General features: G+C 37.5%; 1 protein-coding gene across 2 annotated transcripts in view; it reads right to left on the bottom strand.

Moving 5' to 3' along the window:
* LOC123735852 (cell adhesion molecule CEACAM6-like) overlaps positions 1-21,269 on the bottom strand; it is a 214,862-nt gene that overhangs the window by 113,073 nt on the left and 80,520 nt on the right. The gene's annotated exons all lie outside the window — the stretch shown is intronic.

Here is a 21,269-nt window from a genome sequence, read left to right as displayed (position 1 = left end):
AATCTAAAAGGGTTCTTTGGCTGTCCCCATAGGAGAACCCTTTGTAGAACACTTTTTTAGGTACTAGGTAGAACACTTTTGGGTTCCGTGAAGAACCCTTTCCGCAGAGGGTTCTACATGGAAGCCAGAAGGGTTCTACCTGGAACCCAAAAGCGTTCTCCTATGGGGACGGCAGGAGGACCCGTTTGGAACCCTTTATTCTAAGAGTGTACTGTATCATAGGTCTATAGACTTGTCTTCTCAAAACAGGCTTAAAACACAACAAGTAACAAACAAACATGTTCTCTTTATAATCTACAGTTAACTCTTTTCACTCAGGAAGGTATGTTGTGTGAAAGAGAGACAAATAAATATTGTTCGAGAGACTAACAACAACTTACACTTCCTCAAACAGGTTGTGTGTATTCATTAGTGCCCACCGTAGCAAAACGTTTGGCAACAGAAACCGTTTAGGTCACATTGTACAGCGTTTAGAGTAAACGGTTTATGTTTTATTTAACATCTTAAAACTGTTGGCTGTGGAGTAAACTAATGAATACAACCCAGGTTGTCGCCTACGACTCGGCATGTTGATACCTGCCTCTTGCTGAAACCTGAACGTAGCCTGAGGGGTATACTATGATACAGGCTTGATATACTGGTTTTCTAAAGCTAGCCAGCTTCAGTTAGCTTCACATTCCAGCTCAGGCCTCACCCATCAGAATATACACAACAGAACAGAAAAAAATCAAAATGAAGTTTCAAGGTGAGAATCCTGCCAGGGATTATTGTAAAGTGTGTAGATAAATTAAATGTAATGTTAGTATAGTGAATGACAGTAAAACACTCCTAACAGTCTACTACTACTGAGACAGGTTGGTGTAATGTTAGTATAGTGAATGACAGTAAAACACTCCTAACAGTCTACTACTACTGAGACAGGTTGGTGTCAGTTTAATCATACAAAATGGAGCTGACTGGACGTGGTCAAGTCAAATTCAATATATCAATATTCAGATATTATACTTCTACATTTAACATTTCATATGATAATGTAATTGTATCATAGTTCCACTATAGTGTAGTGATCCTCTACATTTCATATGATAATGTAATTGTATCATAGTTCCACTATAGTGTAGTGTTCCTCTACATTTCATATGATAATGTAATTGTATCATAGTTCCTCTATAGTGTAGTGATCCTCTACATTTCATATGATAATGTAATTGTATCATAGTTCCTCTATAGTGTAGTGAACCTCTACATTTCATATGATAATGTAATTGTATCATAGTTCCTCTATAGTGCAGTGATCCTCTACATTTCATATGATAATGTAATTGTATCATAGTTCCACTATAGTGTAGTGATCCTCTCTATATGAGCCACTTCACAATTCCAACTAAGTGACCCAATTGGTACCAATGGCGCGATGCGTAGGTTGTTGGCCTTTTACATGTGAGACCTGGGTTCGCTTCCCTGCCCAGCTGTTTGCTACATTGGTGTCAGAAGTGGTATGGTGTCTGTGAGGTCATCAGAATGGACCGGATGTGTGAGTGGTCTGAGTAGCTGAAGCACGGGACTAATTAACACTGATACTGGGTTAACACTATTAACACTGATACTGGGTTAACCCTATTAATACTGATACTGGGTTAACACTATTGATATTGATCCTGAGTTAACCCTACTGATACTGGGTTAACCCTATTGATACTGATACTGGGTTAACACTAATATTACTGATACTGGGTTAACACTATTGATACTGATACTGGGTTAACCCTATTGATACTGATACTGGGTTAACAGTATTGATACTGGGTTAACACTATTAACACTGATACTGGGTTAACCCTATTAATACTGATACTGGGTTAACACTATTTATACAGATACTGGGTTAACCCTATTGATACTGATACTGTGTTAACACTATTGATACTGATACTGGGTTAACCCTATTAATACTGATACTGGGTTAACCCTATTAATACTGATACTGGGTTAACACTATTAACACTGATACTGGGTTAACCCTACTGATACTGGGTTAACCCTATTAATACTGATACTGGGTTAACCCTATTAATACTGATACTGGGTTAACCCTATTGATACTGATACTGGGTTAACCCTATTAATACTGATACTGGGTTAACACTATTTATACTGATACTGGGTTAACACTATTGATACTGATACTGGGTTAACCCTATTAATACTGATACTGGGTTAACCCTATTAATACTGATACTGGGTTAACACTATTAACACTGATACTGGGTTAACCCTATTAATACTGATACTGGGTTAACACTATTTATACGGATACTGGGTTAACCCTATTGATACTGATACTGGGTTAACCCTATTAATACTGATACTGGGTTAACACTATTAATACTGATACTGGGTTAACACTATTGATACTGATACTGGGTTAACACTATTAATACTGATACTGGGTTAACCCTATTAATACTGATACTGGGTTAACACTATTAATACTGATACTGGGTTAACACTATTGATACTGATACTGGGTTAACACTATTGATACTGATACTGGGTTAACCCTATTGATACTGATACTGGGTTAACCCTATTGATACTGGGTTAACACTATTGATACTGATACTGGGTTAACACTATTAATACTGATACTGGGTTAACCCTATTAATACTGATACTGGGTTAACCCTATTAATACTGATACTGGGTTAACACTATTAACACTGATACTGGGTTAACCCTATTAATACTGATACTGGGTTAACACTATTTATACGGATACTGGGTTAACCCTATTGATACTGATACTGGGTTAACCCTATTAATACTGATACTGGGTTAACCCTATTAATACTGATACTGGGTTAACACTATTAATACTGATACTGGGTTAACACTATTGATACTGATACTGGGTTAACACTATTAATACTGATACTGGGTTAACCCTATTAATACTGATACTGGGTTAACACTATTGATACTGATACTGGGTTAACACTATTGATACTGATACTGGGTTAACCCTATTGATACTGATACTGGGTTAACCCTATTGATACTGGGTTAACACTATTGATACTGATTCTGGGTTAACACTATTAATACTGATACTGGGTTAACCCTATTTATACTGATACTGGGTTAACACTATTAATACTGATACTGGGTTAACCTTATTGATACTGATACTGGGTTAACCCTATTAATACTGATACTGGGTTAACACTATTTATACTGATTCTGGGTTAACCCTATTGATACTGATACTGGGTTAACACTATTAATACTGATACAGGGTTAACCCTATTGATACTGATACTGGGTTAACCCTATTAATACTGATACTGGGTTAACACTATTTATACTGATTCTGGGTTAACCCTATTGATACTGATACTGGGTTAACACTATTAATACTGATACTGGGTTAACCCTATTGATACTGATACTGGGTTAACCCTATTGATATTGATACTAGGTTAACCCTATTGATACTGATACTGGGTTAACACTATTAATACTGATACTGGGTTAACCCTATTGATACTGATACTGGGTTAACACTATTGATACTGATACTGGGTTAACCCTATTGATACTGATACTGGGTTAACCCTACTTGGGCGGCAGGTAGCTGCGCTCCAACGCTCTAGTGGTTAGTTAGAGCGTTGGATTAGTAACCGAAAGGCTGCAAGATCAAATCCCTGAACTGACAAGGTAAAAATCGGTTGTTTACCCCAGAACAAGGCAGTTAACCCACTGTTCCTAAGCCGTCATTGAAAATAAGAATTTGTTCTTAACTGACTTGCCTAGTAAAATAAATAAATAAATACTGGGTTAACCCTATTTGTGCGATGCATAGGGTGTTTTCCTTGTTCACCAGCGACCTGGGTTCACTGCCCTGCACCACTGTTTGCTACAATATTAATATCATAGACTATCTGTTAAACGAAGAGACACCACAATATGAGTGAAAGGATTTTAGGATAATATCAGTGAGTGTTGATTTAGAGTTGTCTTCTGGGTTCATCCTTGTAGCCGCCTTTATCAACAGGGTGAAATGTAACAAATGACATCAGAGTTGGGAGGTAACCAGGTCCCAGTTTAAATCACCATGACAACCATGTCATTATTTCTCCAGAGCAGCAAGGGAATCTAGAGACTCAACCTTTGTAGAATCACAATCACCTTTATTCACCAAGTACATTTGCACGTACATATGTAGGATCTTAATTTGAGCCAGTTTACTACAGCAGGAAAATATTCCTGTAGCAACAGAAAATGTGAATTATTATGTGAATTATAATTAATGGACATTTTTGTAGGGGTTACTACATTTTTCGTAAGGAAAACACAAGTCTGAAATTTCTAAGTGGAAATTACAAACTTCAGAAGCCTTTTTAAACCTCAAATACATTTCAAGTTTTACATTTCCTGCATTGCTGGAAAGTTCTTCTGCAGTGGGGGTGATCAAATTAAGATCCTACATCTGTACACATAATTGTACATGGGGATATGTATGGGGGTCTATAACATCCAATCACAGAGGTTTACATCAGCTGACAGTTGCAATGTTATTGCTAATAACTCAAACTGCCCTTTTCAGATAAAGACATAAACTCTGTACAGATGTAGGATCTTAATTTGATCACCCTGATGCAGAAAAACTAAACTTGTAGTGTATTTGAGTGTAATTAAACTTTAGAAAAGGTTTCTGAAGATGATAAATTCCACTTTTCCATTTTAAAACTGTTCATTAATTATAATCCACACAATAATTGAAATGTCCTGTTTCTGCAGGATTATTTTCCTAGTGTAGCAAACCGGCTCAAATTAAGATCCAACATCTGCAGCAATATACCTCTCTCTAATGTATATGGCTATATTGAGATTCACTTTTGACCATTTGACATCTTGTATTTCCTGTTGTTTAGGCTGGTTGAATGAGTTGCCTGTGAAAGCTACTTCATCTGCAAGAAAACAGGCGGCTGCACCAGTGACTGTCAGAAGTTTTGTGATTTCCTCATATGAACGTGAAAGTAAGTGTGTTGTCTACGCAGTTACAAAAATGGCTGTTGAAACTGTGGCACATATTTCTCGGTAACATTGAATAAATGTGTTGGTATGTAGGAAAGACGGGCAGACTCTCGTACTGTTGGTCTAGACTACCTACAAACTATTATAAGGCTATGATCACTTATCATGCCGACAAACCTGATGTTCTCTGTGAACTGATCTGAACAGGTTTAGGCTGGTCATCTATGATATGTAGGTTATATACAGTACATTCTCTGTCCTGCTACTGGTAGGACTATAACATTATGTTGATCTGAACAGGTTTAGACTGGTCATCTATGATATGTAGGTTATATACAGTACATTCTCTGTCCTGCTACTGGTAGGACTATAACATTATGTTGATCTGAACAGGTTTAGACTGGTCATCTATGATATGTAGGTTATATACAGTACATTCTCTGTCCTGCTACTGGTAGGACTATAACATTATGTTGATCTGAACAGGTTTAGACTGGTCATCCATGATATGTAGGTTATATACAGTACATTCTCTGTCCTGCTACTGGTAGGACTATAACATTATGTTGATCTGAACAGGTTTAGACTGGTCATCTATGATATGTAGGTTATATACAGTACATTCTCTGTCCTGCTACTGGTAGGACTATAACATTATGTTGATCTGAACAGGTTTAGACTGGTCATCTATGATATGTAGGCTATAGCCGAGGTATAGACCTTGATCTGCATATCACTAACAAACTGCTATTATACATTATAACCTAGTCTACTTTAAATAATATAAAATCTCTCACTTGATGCAAAAAACCTTTCTGAATGGTTCAACAATTTCCTCCTTGGATCAATCATGCCCGTTTTAGCCCTTCTGTCTACATTCTCAGATACGTTTAGAAAATAACAGATTGAAAGACAATAAATAGCCTACTGTTAGTGAATACAAATACGTGTAAGACATGGCCTTGTGTTGCTGTTCTGTCTATAACTACCTTAACAAACAGAGACTTATTATAATTATTATTATTATTATTATTATTGTGCTGTACTGTCTATAACTACCTTAACAAACAGTGACTTATTATTATTATTATTATTATTATTATTATTATTATTATTATTGTTATTGTTGTTGTTCTGTCTATAACTACCTTAACAAACAGTGACTTATTATTATTATTATTATTAATATTATTATTATTATTGTTGTTGTTCTGTCTATAACTACCTTAACAAACAGTGACTTATTATTATTATTATTATTATTATTATTATTATTATTATTGTTATTATTATTATTGTTGCTGAACTGTCTATAACTACCTTAACAAACAGTGACTTATTATTATTATTATTATTATTATTATTATTATTATTATTGTTATTGTTGTTGTTCTGTCTATAACTACCTTAACAAACAGTGACTTATTATTATTATTATTATTAATATTATTATTATTATTGTTGTTGTTCTGTCTATAACTACCTTAACAAACAGTGACTTTTTATTATTATTATTATTATTATTATTATTAATATTATTATTATTATTGTTGCTGTACTGTCTATAACTACCTTAACAAACAGTGACTTATTATTATTATTATTATTATTATTATTATTGTTATTGTTGCTGTACTGTCTATAACTACCTTAACAAACAGTGACTTATTATTATTATTATTATTAATATTTTTATTGTTGCTGTACTGTCTATAACTAACTTAACAAACAGCGACTTATTATTATTATTATTATTATTATTATTATTATTGTTGTTGTTGCTGTTCTGTCTATAACTACCTTAAAAACAGTGAATTATTATTATTATTATTATTGTTGTTGCTGTACTGTCTATAACTACCTTAACAAACAGTGACTTATTATTATTATTATTATTGTTGTTGCTGTACTGTCTATAACTACTTTAACAAACAGTGACTTGTTATTATTATTATTATTAATTTTATTATTTATGTTATTATTATTATTGTTGCTGTACTGTCTATAACTACCTTAACAAATAGTGACTTATTATTATTATTATTATTGTTATTGTTGTTGTTCTGTCTATAACTACCTTAACAAACAGTGACTTATTATTATTATTATTATTAATGTTATTGTTGCTGTACTGTCTATAACTACCTTAAAAACAGTGACTTATTATTAGTATTATTATTATTATTATTGTTGCTGTTCTGTCTATAACTACCTTAACAAACAGTGACTTATTATTAATTAATTATTATTATTATTATTATTATTGTTGTTATTGTTGTTGTTCTGTCTATAACTACCTTAACAAACAGTGACTTATTATTATTATTATTATTATTATTATTGTTATTGTTATATCTATAACTACCTTAACAAACAGTGACTTATTATTATTATTATTATTATTATTATTATTGTTGATGTTCTGTCTATGACTACCTTAACAAACAGTGACTTATTATTATTATTATTATTATTATTATTATTATTGTTGTTGTTCTGTCTATGACTACCTTAACAAACAGTGACTTATTATTATTATTATTGACAGTTACCATGGAGATGAAATGTCACAACTACATGTTCATGTGATGCATTAAATCACCTGACTGTTTCTATGTCTGTTAGTAAATGTTTTATTTCTCTAAGAGATAATGAATACATGAGAACAATTGACAGTCAATAATTAGTTGTCACTGTGTTAACCACAACCAACATGCTGGATCTCTGTTTAGTTGTTACTGTGTTAACCACAATCAACATGCTGGATCTCTGTTTAGTTGTTACTGTGTTAACCACAACCAACATGCTGGATCTCTGTTTAGTTGTCACTGTGTTAACCACAACCAACATGCTGGATCTCTGTTTAGTTGTCACTGTGTTAACCACAACCAACATGCTGGATCTCTGTTTAGTTGTCACTGTGTTAACCACAACCAACACGCTGGATCTCTGTTTAGTTGTCACTGTGTTAACCACAACCAACATGCTGGATCTCTGTTTAGTTGTCACTGTGTTAACCACAACCAACATGCTGGATCTGTGTTTAGTTGTCACTGTGTTAACCACAACCAACATGCTGGATCTCTGTTTAGTTGTCACTGTGTTAACCACAACCAACATGCTGGATCTCTGTTTAGTTGTTACTGTGTTGACCACAACCAACATGTTGGATCTCTGTTTAGTTGTCACTGTGTTAACCACAATCAACATGCTGGATCTCTGTTTAGTTGTCACTGTGTTAACCACAACCAACATGCTGGATCTCTGTTTAGTTGTCACTGTGTTAACCACAACCAACATGCTGGATCTCTGTTTAGTTGTCACTGTGTTGACCACAATCAACATGCTGGATCTCTGTTTAGTTGTCACTGTGTTGACCACAATCAACATGCTGGATCTCTGTTTAGTTGTCACTGTGTTAACCACAACCAACATGCTGGATCTCTGTTTACAGGGGTCAGTGCTCTAAAATGAGTCTCTCTGGGGAGAGAGAGGAGGGGGGCCCTGCCTCTAAAATGAATCTCTCTGGGGGACATGACACCAAAGCTAAGAGGTGAGATAACAATTTTATGAATAATTTATTAAGTTTATTTCCTAAATAAATAGCTATCTTAAGGTGAATGCACTTACTGTACATCTCTCTGGATAAGAGCATCTGCTAAATCAGGGGTTCTCAATCCAGGGTCTGCGGAGGTACTGCAGGGGTTCTGCAGGAAGTGTGGGGAGTGGTGGTGTATCCAGGGAGAAAACTAAACTAATATTCTGAAATGTCATTGTGGTCTTATGTTCCCATCTATTGGAATTATTTAGCAACTGCAGTAGTGCTGAAAAAATGTGTTATTCCTTACTAAAGTAGTAATTACTGAGAATTACTAGTTAATTGTATCACTTACAATCATAAAATAACAACTTATACCATAACAAACAATTAAACTGACATAAACCAAAAACACTATATATGTAGTTATTTAATTAATTACCAAATTGAGCCGGTCGGTCACATTTGAGAGTGAGGGAGATATATAGCATTTTGCATAAAAAAACATGATTTCTGTCTCTGAAATGAAACCATCAAGTGATAGATTTTAAACAAATCCTTGTCTGTGAGAGATGTAATAATTAATACATAATTTCTTTAAACAATAAAAGCTCATTTCTGTAAAGTGATATGTTGCGTTTTGGAGCTCTTCTTATGTTTCCCATCTGAGATCAGAGTAGATGAGAGATGTAATGTTTGTCTCTGTTGTGTTGAAGACCAATCAAGCAGGAGAGACCAGCCTCCCCTGTACCCAGCTGTGTGTCCATGAAGAGTGATAAGTCTATGAATCTACCTATATTCTTTAGAGAGGGAGACTTTTCTACTGAACAAAGGTAAGAAGAACTCATGGGTCATGGTCAGTGAGTTAAACAACACTGTCTCTAGTCATTTCTCCTCTCCCATTTTCACATTTATTTTTTCAATTTTCATAGTCTTTAAACAATATTAAACAAACACAACATTCCCTCCCTGTTTGTGTGTGTGTGTGTGTGTGTGTGTGTGTGTGTGTGTGTGTGTGTGTGTGTGTGTGTGTGTGTGTGTGTGTGTGTGTGTGTGTGCTCTCCCTGGATGAAGAGATATAATCTCTATCCTGATTGCCTAGTGACTTTTATCCTTAACTACATGTACATATTACCTCAATTACCTAAACTACCTGGTACCATTGCACATTGACTCAGTACTGGTACTCCTTATAGTCTCATTATTACCTCAACTACCTGGTACCCCTGCACATTGACTCAGTACTGGTACTCCTTATAGTCTCATTATTACCTCAACTACCTGGTACCCCTGCACATTGACTCAGTACTGGTACTCCTTATAGTCTCATTATTACCTCAACTACCTGGTACCCCTGCACATTGACTCAGTACTGGTACTCCTTATAGTCTCATTATTACCTCAACTACCTGGTACCCCTGCACATTGACTCGGTACTGGTACTCCTTATAGTCTCATTATTACCTCAACTACCTGGTACCCCTGCACATTGACTCAGTACTGGTACTCCTTATAGTCTCATTATTACCTCAACTACCTGGTACCCCTGCACATTGACTCAGTACTGGTACTCCTTATAGTCTCATTATTACCTCAACTACCTGGTACCCCTGCACATTGACTCAGTACTGGTACTCCTTATAGTCTCATTATTACCTCAACTACCTGGTACCCCTGCACATTGACTCAGTACTGGTACTCCTTATAGTCTCATTATTACCTCAACTACCTGGTACCCCTGCACATTGACTCAGTACTGGTACTCCTTATAGTCTCATTATTACCTCAACTACCTGGTACCCCTGCACATTGACTCAGTACTGGTACTCCTTATAGTCTCATTATTACCTCAACTACCTTGTACCCCTGCACATTGACTCAGTACTGGTACTCCTTATAGTCTCATTATTACCTCAACTACCTGGTACCCCTGCACATTGACTCAGTACTGGTACTCCTTATAGTCTCATTATTACCTCAACTACCTGGTACCCCTGCACATTGACTCAGTACTGGTACTCCTTATAGTCTCATTATTACCTCAACTACCTGGTACCCCTGCACATTGACTCAGTACTGGTACTCCGTATAGCCTGATCTCTGAGAGTGAGACAGAAATATACTATTACTGTGTTAAACCTAGCAGTACTACTGATTTCTCTGAGAGTGAGGCAGATATATATTATTACTGTGTTAAACCTAGCAGTACTACTGATTTCACTGAGAGGGCAGATATATATTATTACTGTGTTAAACCTAGCAGTACTACTGATTTCTCTGAGAGGCAGATATATATTATTACTGTGTTAAACCTAGCAGTACTACTGATTTCTCTGAGAGGCAGATATATATTATTACTGTGTTAAACCTAGCAGTACTACTGATTTCCCTGAGAGTGAGGCAGATATATATTATTACTGTATTAAACCTAGCAGTACTACTGATTTCTCTGAGAGGCAGATATATATTATTACTGTATTAAACCTAGCAGTACTACTGATTTCTCTGAGAGTGAGGCAGATATATATTATTACTGTATTAAACCTAGCAGTACTACTGATTTCTCTGAGAGTGAGATATATATATATATATTATTACTGTGTAAAACCTAGCAGTACTACTGATTTCTCTGAGAGTGAGGCAGATATATATTATTACTGTATTAAACCTAGCAGTACTACTGATTTCTCTGAGAGTGAGATATATATATATATATTATTACTGTGTAAAACCTAGCAGTACTACTGATTTCTCTGAGAGTGAGGCAGATATATATTATTACTCTATTAAACCTAGCAGTACTACTGATTTCTCTGAGAGGCAGATATATATTATTACTGTGTTAAACCTAGCAGTACTACTGATTTCTCTGAGAGGCAGATATATATTAATACTGTATTAAACCTAGCAGTACTACTGATTTCACTGAGAGGCAGATATATATTATTACTGTGTTAAACCTAGCAGTACTACTGATTTCTCTGAGAGGCAGATATATATTATTACTGTGTTAAACCTAGCAGTACTACTGATTTCACTGAGAGGCAGATATATATTATTACTGTGTTAAACCTAGCAGTACTACTGATTTCTCTGAGAGGCAGATATATATTATTACTGTGTTAAACCTAGCAGTACTACTGATTTCTCTGAGAGGCAGATATATATTATTACTGTGTTAAACCTAGCAGTACTACTGATTTCCCTGAGAGTGAGGCAGATATATATTATTACTGTATTAAACCTAGCAGTACTACTGATTTCTCTGAGAGGCAGATATATATTATTACTGTATTAAACCTAGCAGTACTACTGATTTCTCTGAGAGTGAGGCAGATATATATTATTACTGTATTAAACCTAGCAGTACTACTGATTTCTCTTAGAGGCAGATATATATTATTACTGTGTTAAACCTAGCAGTACTACTGATTTCACTGAGAGGCAGATATATATTATTACTGTATTAAACCTAGCAGTACTACTGATTTCTCTGAGAGACAGATATATATTATTACTGTATTAAACCTAGCAGTACTACTGATTTCCCTGAGAGTGAGGCAGATATATATTATTACTGTATTAAACCTAGCAGTACTACTGATTTCTCTGAGAGGCAGATATGTATTATTACTGTGTTAAACCTAGCAGTACTACTGATTTCTCTGAGAGTGAGGCAGATATATAGCATTTAGCAAAAAAACATTATTTCTCTCTCTGAAATGAAACCATCAAGTGATAGATTTTAAACAAATACATGTCTGTCACTGAACAACGCCATGCCATGATTAGATAGTGAAATAACACACCAATCTCTTCCATAATTTCTTTAAACCATAAAGGCAAATTTCCGAACATTTCTGTAAAGTGATATGTTGCATGTTGGAACTCTTCTTATGTTCCCCATCTGAGATCAGAGTAGATGAGAGATGTAATGTTTGTCTCTGTTGTGTTGAAGACCAATCAAGCCGGAGAGAACAGCCTCCCTTGTACCCAGCTGTGTGTCCATGAAGAGTGATCGGTCTATGAAGCTACCTATAATGTTTAGAGAGGGAGACTTTTCTACTGAACAAAGGTAAGAAGAACTCATGGGTCATGGTCAGTGAGTTAAACAACACTGTCTCTAGTCATTTCTCCTCTCCCATTTTCACATTTATTTTGGTTGTTTTCATAATCCATAGGCTAATCCTTTAGTCCATTTTCATAGTCCTAAAACAATGTTAAACAAACACAACGTTCCCTCCACGTGTGTGTGTGTGTGTGTGTGTGTGTGTGTGTGTGTGTGTGTGTGTGTGTGTGTGTGTGTGTGTGTGTGTGTGTGTGTGTGTGTGTGTGTGTGTGTGTGTGTGTGTGTGTGTGTGTGTGTGTGTGTGTGTGCTCTCCCTGGATGAAGAGATATAATCTCTATCCTGATTGCCTAGTCACTTTTATCCTTACCTACCTGTACATATTAACTCAATTACCTCAACTACCTGGTACCCCTGCACATTGACTCAGTACTGGTACTCCTTATAGTCTCATTATTACCTCAACTACCTGGTACCCCTGCACATTGACTCAGTACTGGTACTCCTTATAGTCTCATTATTACCTCAACTACCTGGTACCCCTGCACATTGACTCAGTACTGGTACTCCATATAGCCTGATCTCTGAGAGTGAGACAGATATATATTATTACTGTGTTAAACCTAGCAGTACTACTGATTTCTCTGAGAGGCAGATATATATTATTACTGTATAAAACCTAGCAGTACTACTGATTTCTCTGAGAGTGAGGCAGATATATATTATTACTGTATAAAACCTAGCAGTACTACTGATTTCTCTGAGAGGCAGATATATATTATTACTGTATTAAACCTAGCAGTACTACTGATTTCTCTGAGAGGCAGATATATATTATTACTGTATTAAACCTAGCAGTACTACTGATTTCTCTGAGAGGCAGATATATATTATTACTGTTTTAAACCTAGCAGTACTACTGATTTCTCCGAGAGGCAGATATATATTATTACTGTATAAAACCTAGCAGTACTACTGATTTCTCTGAGAGTGAGGCAGATATATATTATTACTGTGTAAAACCTAGCAGTACTACTGATTTCTCTGAGAGTGAGGCAGATATATATTATTACTGTATTAAACCTAGCAGTACTACTGATTTCTCTGAGAGTGAGGCAGATATATAGTATTACTGTGTTAAACCTAGCAGTACTACTGATTTCTCTGAGAGTGAGGCAGATACATAGCATTTTGCAAAAAAAAACATTTGTCTCTCTGAAATGAAACCATCAAGTGATAGATTTTAAACAAATACATGTCTGTCATTGAACAACCCTATACCATGATTAGATAGTGAAAAAACACATCAATCTCTTTCATAATTTATTTAATCAATATCCATGAAGAGTGATCGGTCTATGGAACATCCTATATACTTTAGAGAGGGAGACTTTTCTACTGAACAAAGGTAAGAAGAACTCATGGGTCATGGTCAGTGAGTTAAACAACACTGTCTCTAGTCATTTCTCCTCTCCCATTTTCACATTTCTTTTTGTTGTTTTCATAGTCCTTAAACAATATTAAACAAACACAACATTCCCTCCCTGTTTGTGTGTGTGTGTGTGTGTGTGTGTGTGTGTGTGTGTGTGTGTGTGTGTGTGTGTGTGTGTGTGTGTGTGTGTGTGTGTGTGTGTGTGTGTTTGTGTGTGTGTGTGTGTGTGTGTGTGTGTGTGTGTGTGTGTGTGTGTGTGTGTGTGTGTGTGTGTGTGTGTGTGTGTGTGTGTGTACTCCCTGGATGAGGAGATGTAATCTCATGTTTTGTCCACAGAAACCAACAGGAGAGATCAGAGTCAGAGATTCTCAGTGATCAGTCTTCCCAGAGTCATCAAACAGACCTGGACTCTATATTCAGTGTATGTGATCCTGTTATGAACATTTGTTTTTGTTTACCTCAAGTAAAGTTGTTCTGTCAATCATTCATTATTGTGTTAATGAGAAAGCATTTCTTCTCTTGCTTAACTTATTTACTTTATTTATTTCAGATGCTTGAAGAGAAAATGATGACATTTGTGAAGAACGAGCTGAAGATGTTCAAGAGGATTCTTAGTCCAGAACTCCCAGAAGGCTTTGAGAGTCAGAAGCAGGATGAGGAAGTGGTGGATGCTGAAGATGAGAAGCAGGAGAGCAGTGCCAGAGAGGGAGCTCTGAAGATCACACTGCACGTCCTGAGGAAAATGAACCAGAAGGAGCTCGCTGACACACTGGAGAAATGTAAGATCTGTCTGCCTCATGTTGAATGCTGTTTTATAACATTTAAAATCTGTAGCTAAAGTAGCTGTGAAACACAATGATATTGTAGCAGCCTTAACGCAACACCTTGTGACCTCATCAAGTAGCAGCAGGGATGTGTTGTGGTGATTAATTTAGAGAGAGAGAAGAGGAGAGACAGAGGACAGAGAGACAATTAGAGAGGGAAAGAGAGAGAGAGAGGAGGGAGGGACAACACTAATAATATCATCAATAATACCAATAATAACATAATGGAAACATTTATACAATCAGTTAAGAGAAGAAATTATTATAATTTAAACTTTATAACAGTCCTACAATACTGTAGGCATGAAAACAGATGTAATATTAATATCCTCTGTGGTATTTCTTTATTCAGATGAGCTTGCTGTGATTTGCCAACGTGAACTCAAATCTAATCTAAAGAAGAAGTTTCAATGTGTATTTGAGGGGATCGCTAAACAAGGAAACCCAACACTTCTCAATAAGATCTACACAGAGCTCTACATCACAGAGGGAGGAACAGGACAGGTCAATAATGAACATGAGCTGAGACAGATTGAGACAACAACCAGGAAACAAGCAAGACCAGAGACTGCAATCAAATGTAACGACATCTTCAAACCCTTAACTGGACAAGACAAACTTATCAGAACTGTGCTGACAAAGGGAGTCGCTGGCATTGGAAAAACAGTCTCTGTGCAGAAGTTCATTCTGGACTGGGCTGAAGGAAAAGCAAATCAGGATGTCCAATTTATATTTTCATTCCCTTTTCGAGAGCTAAATTTGATGAAAGGAGATGAACACACTATGATTGAACTTCTCAATCACTTCTCAATGGAAACCAAACAATCAAGAATCTCCAATTGCGACAAGTACAAAGTTCTGTTCATCTTTGATGGTCTGGATGAGTGCCGACTGCCCCTAGACTTCCAGAAGAACAAGATCTGTTGTGACGTCACAGAGTCAACCTCACTGGATGTTCTGCTGACAAATCTCATCAAGGGAAATCTGCTTCCCTCTGCTCTCCTCTGGATAACTACCCGACCTGCAGCAGCCAATAAGATCCCTTCAGGGTGTGTTGACCAGGTGACAGAGGTACGAGGGTTCAATGACCCACAGAAGGAGGAGTACTTCAGGAAGAGATTCAGTGATGAGGAGCTGGCCAGCAGAATCATCTCACACATAAAGACATCAAGGAGCCTCCACATCATGTGCCACATTCCAGTCTTCTGTTGGATTTCTGCAACAGTCCTTGAACACATGCTGAAACATAAGAGAGAAGAGATGCCCAAGACTCTGACTGAGATGTACACACACCTTGTGGAGTTTTATACCAAACAGAAGAATGAAAAGTATCTTGGGAAAGAAGAGACAGGTCCACACTGGAATAAAGAGAGCATTCTGTCACTGGGAAAACTGGCTTTTCAGCAGCTTGTGAATGGCAATCTGATTTTCTATGAAGAAGACCTGAAAGAGGCTGGCATTGATGTCAATGAAGCCTCAGTGTACTCAGGATTGTGCACACAGCTCTTTAAAGAGGAATGTGTTCTGTACCAAGACAAGGTGTACTGCTTTGTTCATCTGAGCATTCAGGAGTTTCTGGCTGCTGTATATGTGTTCCTCTCATTCATCAACAACAATGAGAATCTAATGGCCGAACCGCAATCAACGTCCAGGAACCTTTCTGCGCTGTTCAGAGACAAGTCTGAAGTTTCTTTCTACAAGAGTGCTGTGGATAAAGCCTTACACAGTGAGATGGGAAACCTGGACCTTTTCCTCCGCTTCCTTCTGGGACTCTCACTGGAGTCCAATCAGAAGCACTTACGAGGTCTACTGACAAAGACAAGAAGCAGCTCAAAGACCCATGAAAAAACAGTCAAGTACATCAAGGAGAAGATCAGGGAGAATCCCTCTCCAGAGAGGTGCATCAATCTGTTCCACTGTCTGAATGAACTGAATGACCATTCTCTAGTGGAGGAGATCCAAAGCTACCTGAGCTCAGGAAGTCTCTCAAAACCCAACCTGTCACCTGCACAGTGGTCAGCTCTGGTCTTTGTGTTGCTGACTTCAGAAAAGGAGCTGGATGTGTTTGACCTGAAGAAATACTCCAGATCAGAGGAAGGTCTTCTGAGGCTGCTGCCAGTGTTCAAAGCCTCCAGTGCATTTCTGTGAGTACATAAAATGACATATAAAATCTAATCATCAGGAAGAAATATTCAGGTTAAAGAAAAATATGCATTAAAATATGTGTATAATATTACATTGAAAACATTGAATAAATGCATTGATTTTCACATTAGTATATCAATATGACCATACAATTGTAGCTGACGGAAGATGAATCTATATGTTGTTTGAGAGAATAAACCAAATGCATCTTCCATTGTCCTTCAACACTACTGGTGTTAACTAAACAGTGTGTTTGTGAAGTCATGATGATCTCGTTGCAGGCTGTCAGGCTGTGGAGTCACAGAGGAAGGCTGTGCTTCTCTGGTCTCAGCTCTGAGGTCAAACCCCTCACACCTGAGAGAGCTGGACCTGAGCTACAATCACCCAGGAGACTCAGGAGTCAGACTGCTCTCTGCTGGACTGGAGGATCCACACTGCAGACTGGAGAAACTCAAGTATGTAGAGGGTTTATGTCAATGTTCACATCAGACATGTTTGACTTTTCAGGCTAGGTAATACAAACATTCTGACCACCACTTGGACAAAGTTATATGCTGACTGTGTGTCCAGTGTGTGTGTGTCGTGTGTGTGTGTGTGTGTGTGTGTGTGTGTGTGTGTGTGTGTGTGTGTGTGTGTGTGTGCGTGAATAAATGCATTGATTTTCACATTAGTATAACAATATGACCATACAATTCTAGGACACAGAAGAAGAATATATATGTTGTTTGGGAGAATTAACCAAATGCATCTGCCATTGTCCTTCTACACTAAATTAACCTCTATGGGCTAGGTGGGACGCTTGCGATTTTCAAAACCTTAAAAATCCTATTACTTCAATTCTCAAACATATGACTATTTTACAGCCATTTCAAGACAAGACTCTCGTTAATCTAACCACACTGTCCGATTTCAAAAAGGCTTTACAACGAAAGCAAAACATTAGATTATGTCAGCAGAGTACCAAGCCAGAAATAATCAGACACCCATTTTTCAAGCCAGCATATAATGTCACCAAAACCCAGAAGACAGCTAAATGCAGCACTCACCTTTGATGATCTTCATCAGATGACAACCCTAGGACATTATGTTATACAATACATGCATGTTTTGTTCAATCAAGTTCATATTTATATCAAAAAACAGCTTTTTACATTAGCATGTGACGTTCAGAACTAGCATACCCCCCCGAAAACTTCCGGGGAATTCGCTAACATTTTACTAAATTACTCACGATAAACGTTCACAAAAAGCATAACAATTATTTTAAGAATTATAGATACAGACCTCCTCTATGCACTCGATATGTCCGATTTTAAAATAGCTTTTTGGTGAAAGCACATTTTGCAATATTCTAAGTACATAGCCCAGGCATCACGGGCTCGCTATTTAGACACCCGGCAAGTTTAGCACTCACCATAATCATATTTACTATTATAAAAGTTTGATTACCTTTTGTTGTCTTCGTCAGAATGCACACCCAGGACTGCTACTTCAATAACAAATGTTGGTTTGGTCCAAAATAATCCATCGTTATATCCGAATAGCGGCATTTTGTTCGTGCGTTCCAGACACTATCCGAAATAGTAAAGAAGTGTCGCGCGCAATTCGTGACAATAAAATTCTAAATATTCCATTACCGTACTTCGAAGCATGTCAACCGCTGTTTAAAATAAATTTTTACGACATTTTTCTCGTAGAAAAGCGATAATATTCCGACAGGGAATCTCCTTTTCGGCAAACAGAGGAAAAAATCCCAAAGGCGGGGGCGGTCGGGGTCACGCGCATAAGCTAGTGTCTCTTGATCGGCCACTTGAGAAAGGCGTGTTTCAGCCTGGGGCTGGAATGACGACATTCTGTTTTTTCCCGGGCCCTGAGCGCCTATGGACGACGTGGGAAGTGTCACGTTAGAGCAGAGATCCTTAGTAAATGATAGAGATGGAAAAGAAGTTCAAGAAATGGTCAGACAGGCCACTTCCTGTAAAGGAATCTCTCAGGTTTTGACCTGCCATTTGAGTTCTGTTATACTCACAGACACCATTCAAACAGTTTTAGAAAATGTAGGGTGTTTTCTATCCATATGTAATAAGTATATGCATATTCTAGTTACTGGGTAGGAGTGGTAACCAGATTAAATCGGGTATGTTTTTTATCCAGGAGTGTCAATACTGCCCCCTAGCCCTAACAGGTTAACAATGTGTTTGAAGTCATGATCTCTTTGTCAGGCTGTCAGGCTGTGGAGTCACAGAGGAAGGCTGTGATTCTCTGGTCTCAGCTCTGAGGTTAAACCCCTCACACCTGAGAGAGTTGGATCTGAGTAACAATGACCTGAAGGATTCAGGCGTGAAGCTGCTCTCTGCTGGACTGGGGAATCCCCACTGTAAACTGGAGACTCTGAGGTCAGTATTATCAGATATGAAAGTACTTTATGCATGTAGTTCTCCCATTTGAAAAAGTCGTAATTATTCGGACATATTACTTATAGTGTATTAAAGTAGTCATAAGTTTAGCATGTTGTCCCATATTCCATGCCTGCTGTCACGTTTCTCTAAGACAGAACCCAGAAGCAGACCAGGTGAGTAAAATGAAGGTGACTATTTATTGGTAGTCTTGATGTGTAATTTGAGTGATCCAGGAGACGGAGCGGCAGCGGAGGTGAGTTGATGAGAGTAGATGGGTGGATTCAATGACGTCACTGTATCCACCGACAGAAGGCAAGGGAGTTGAATGTTCCGGGAGGATGACTGTAGACAGAGTAAACGGGGGGGGGGGGAGTAACCAGTAACAAGAACAAAACAACAAGACTAGCTCAGGAAACATGAGGCTGTTCGTTGCTAACGATCCAGCAGGGAATGGATGTCAGCTCAGGGCTTATGAAGAGGTGATGATCAGGACCAGGTGTGCAGAAGGTTGATGAGATGCAGGTGTAGGGTAATCACTAGATCTCCCGCCTAACTTCGTCGCCTGGCAACCAGACAGGGTGCGTTCAGAAACCTTAGACTCCAAACAGAAAACAGTCAGCTCAGGCAGAAACAGACTCAGGAAGCGGGATTCCTGACACCTGCAGTGAGGCTTGTGATTCTACTAACAAAGATCAAACACCCTCTGTTATTGGTAATGGTGAGAGGTTAGCATGTTTTGTTGTAGTCTCTGTTATTGGTAATGGTGAGAGGTTAGCATGTTTTGTTGTAGCCTCTGTTATTGGTAATGGTGAGAGGTTAGCATGTTTTGTTGTAGCCTCTGTTATTGGTAATGGTGAGAGGTTAGCATGTTTTGTTGTAGCCTCTGTTATTGGTAATGGTGAGAGGTTAGCATGTTTTGTTGTATCCTCTGTTATTGGTAATGGTGAGAGGTTAGCATGTTTTGTTGTAGCCTCTGTTATTGGTAATGGTGAGAGGTTAGCATGTTTTGTTGGAGCCTCTGTTATTGGTAATGGTGAGAGGTTAGCATGTTTTGTTGTAGCCTCTGTTATTGGTAATGGTGAGAGGTTAGCATGTTTTGTTGTAGCCTCTCTTATTGGTAATGGTGAGAGGTTAGCATGTTTTGTTGTGGCCTCTGTAACTTTCTCACTCATTCTGATTCATGATTCATTCATGATTTTTCTTAATCATGGCATCATCAGAATTTAATTTTTAATCGTCAATCACATACAGTTGAAGTCGGAAGTGTCCATACACTTAGGTTGGAGTCATTAAAATGTGTTTTTGAACCTCTCCACAAATTTCTTGTTAACAAACTATATAGTTTTGGCAAGTCGGTTAGGACATCTACTTTGTGCATGACACAAGTAATTTTTGAAACAATTGTTTACAGACAGATTATTTCACTTATAATTCACTATCACAATTCCAGTGGGTCAGAAGTTTACATACACTAAGTTGACTGTGCCTTTAAACAGCTTGGAAAATTCCAGAAAATTATGTCATGGCTTTAGAAGCATCTGATAGACTAATTGACATAATTTGGATGTATTTCAAGGCCTACCTTCAAACTCAGTGCCTCTTTGCTTGACATCATGGGAAAATGAAAAGGAATCAGCCAAAATCTCAGAAAAAAAAATTGTAGACCTCCACAAGTCTGCTTCATCCTTGGGAGCAATTTCCAAACGCCTGAAGGTAACACGTTCAATCAATAGTACGCAAGTCTAAACACCATGGGACCACACAGCCATCATACCATCCCAACTGTGAAGCACGGCGGTGGCAGCATCATGTTGTGGGGGTGCTTTG

This window comes from Salmo salar, unplaced genomic scaffold, assembly GCF_965601325.2.
Source record: "Salmo salar unplaced genomic scaffold, fSalSal1 ptg000257l, whole genome shotgun sequence".
NCBI lineage: Eukaryota > Metazoa > Chordata > Actinopteri > Salmoniformes > Salmonidae > Salmo > Salmo salar.
The sequence above is the reverse complement of the archived record's forward strand: the minus strand, read 5'-3'. Positions and strand labels throughout refer to the sequence as shown.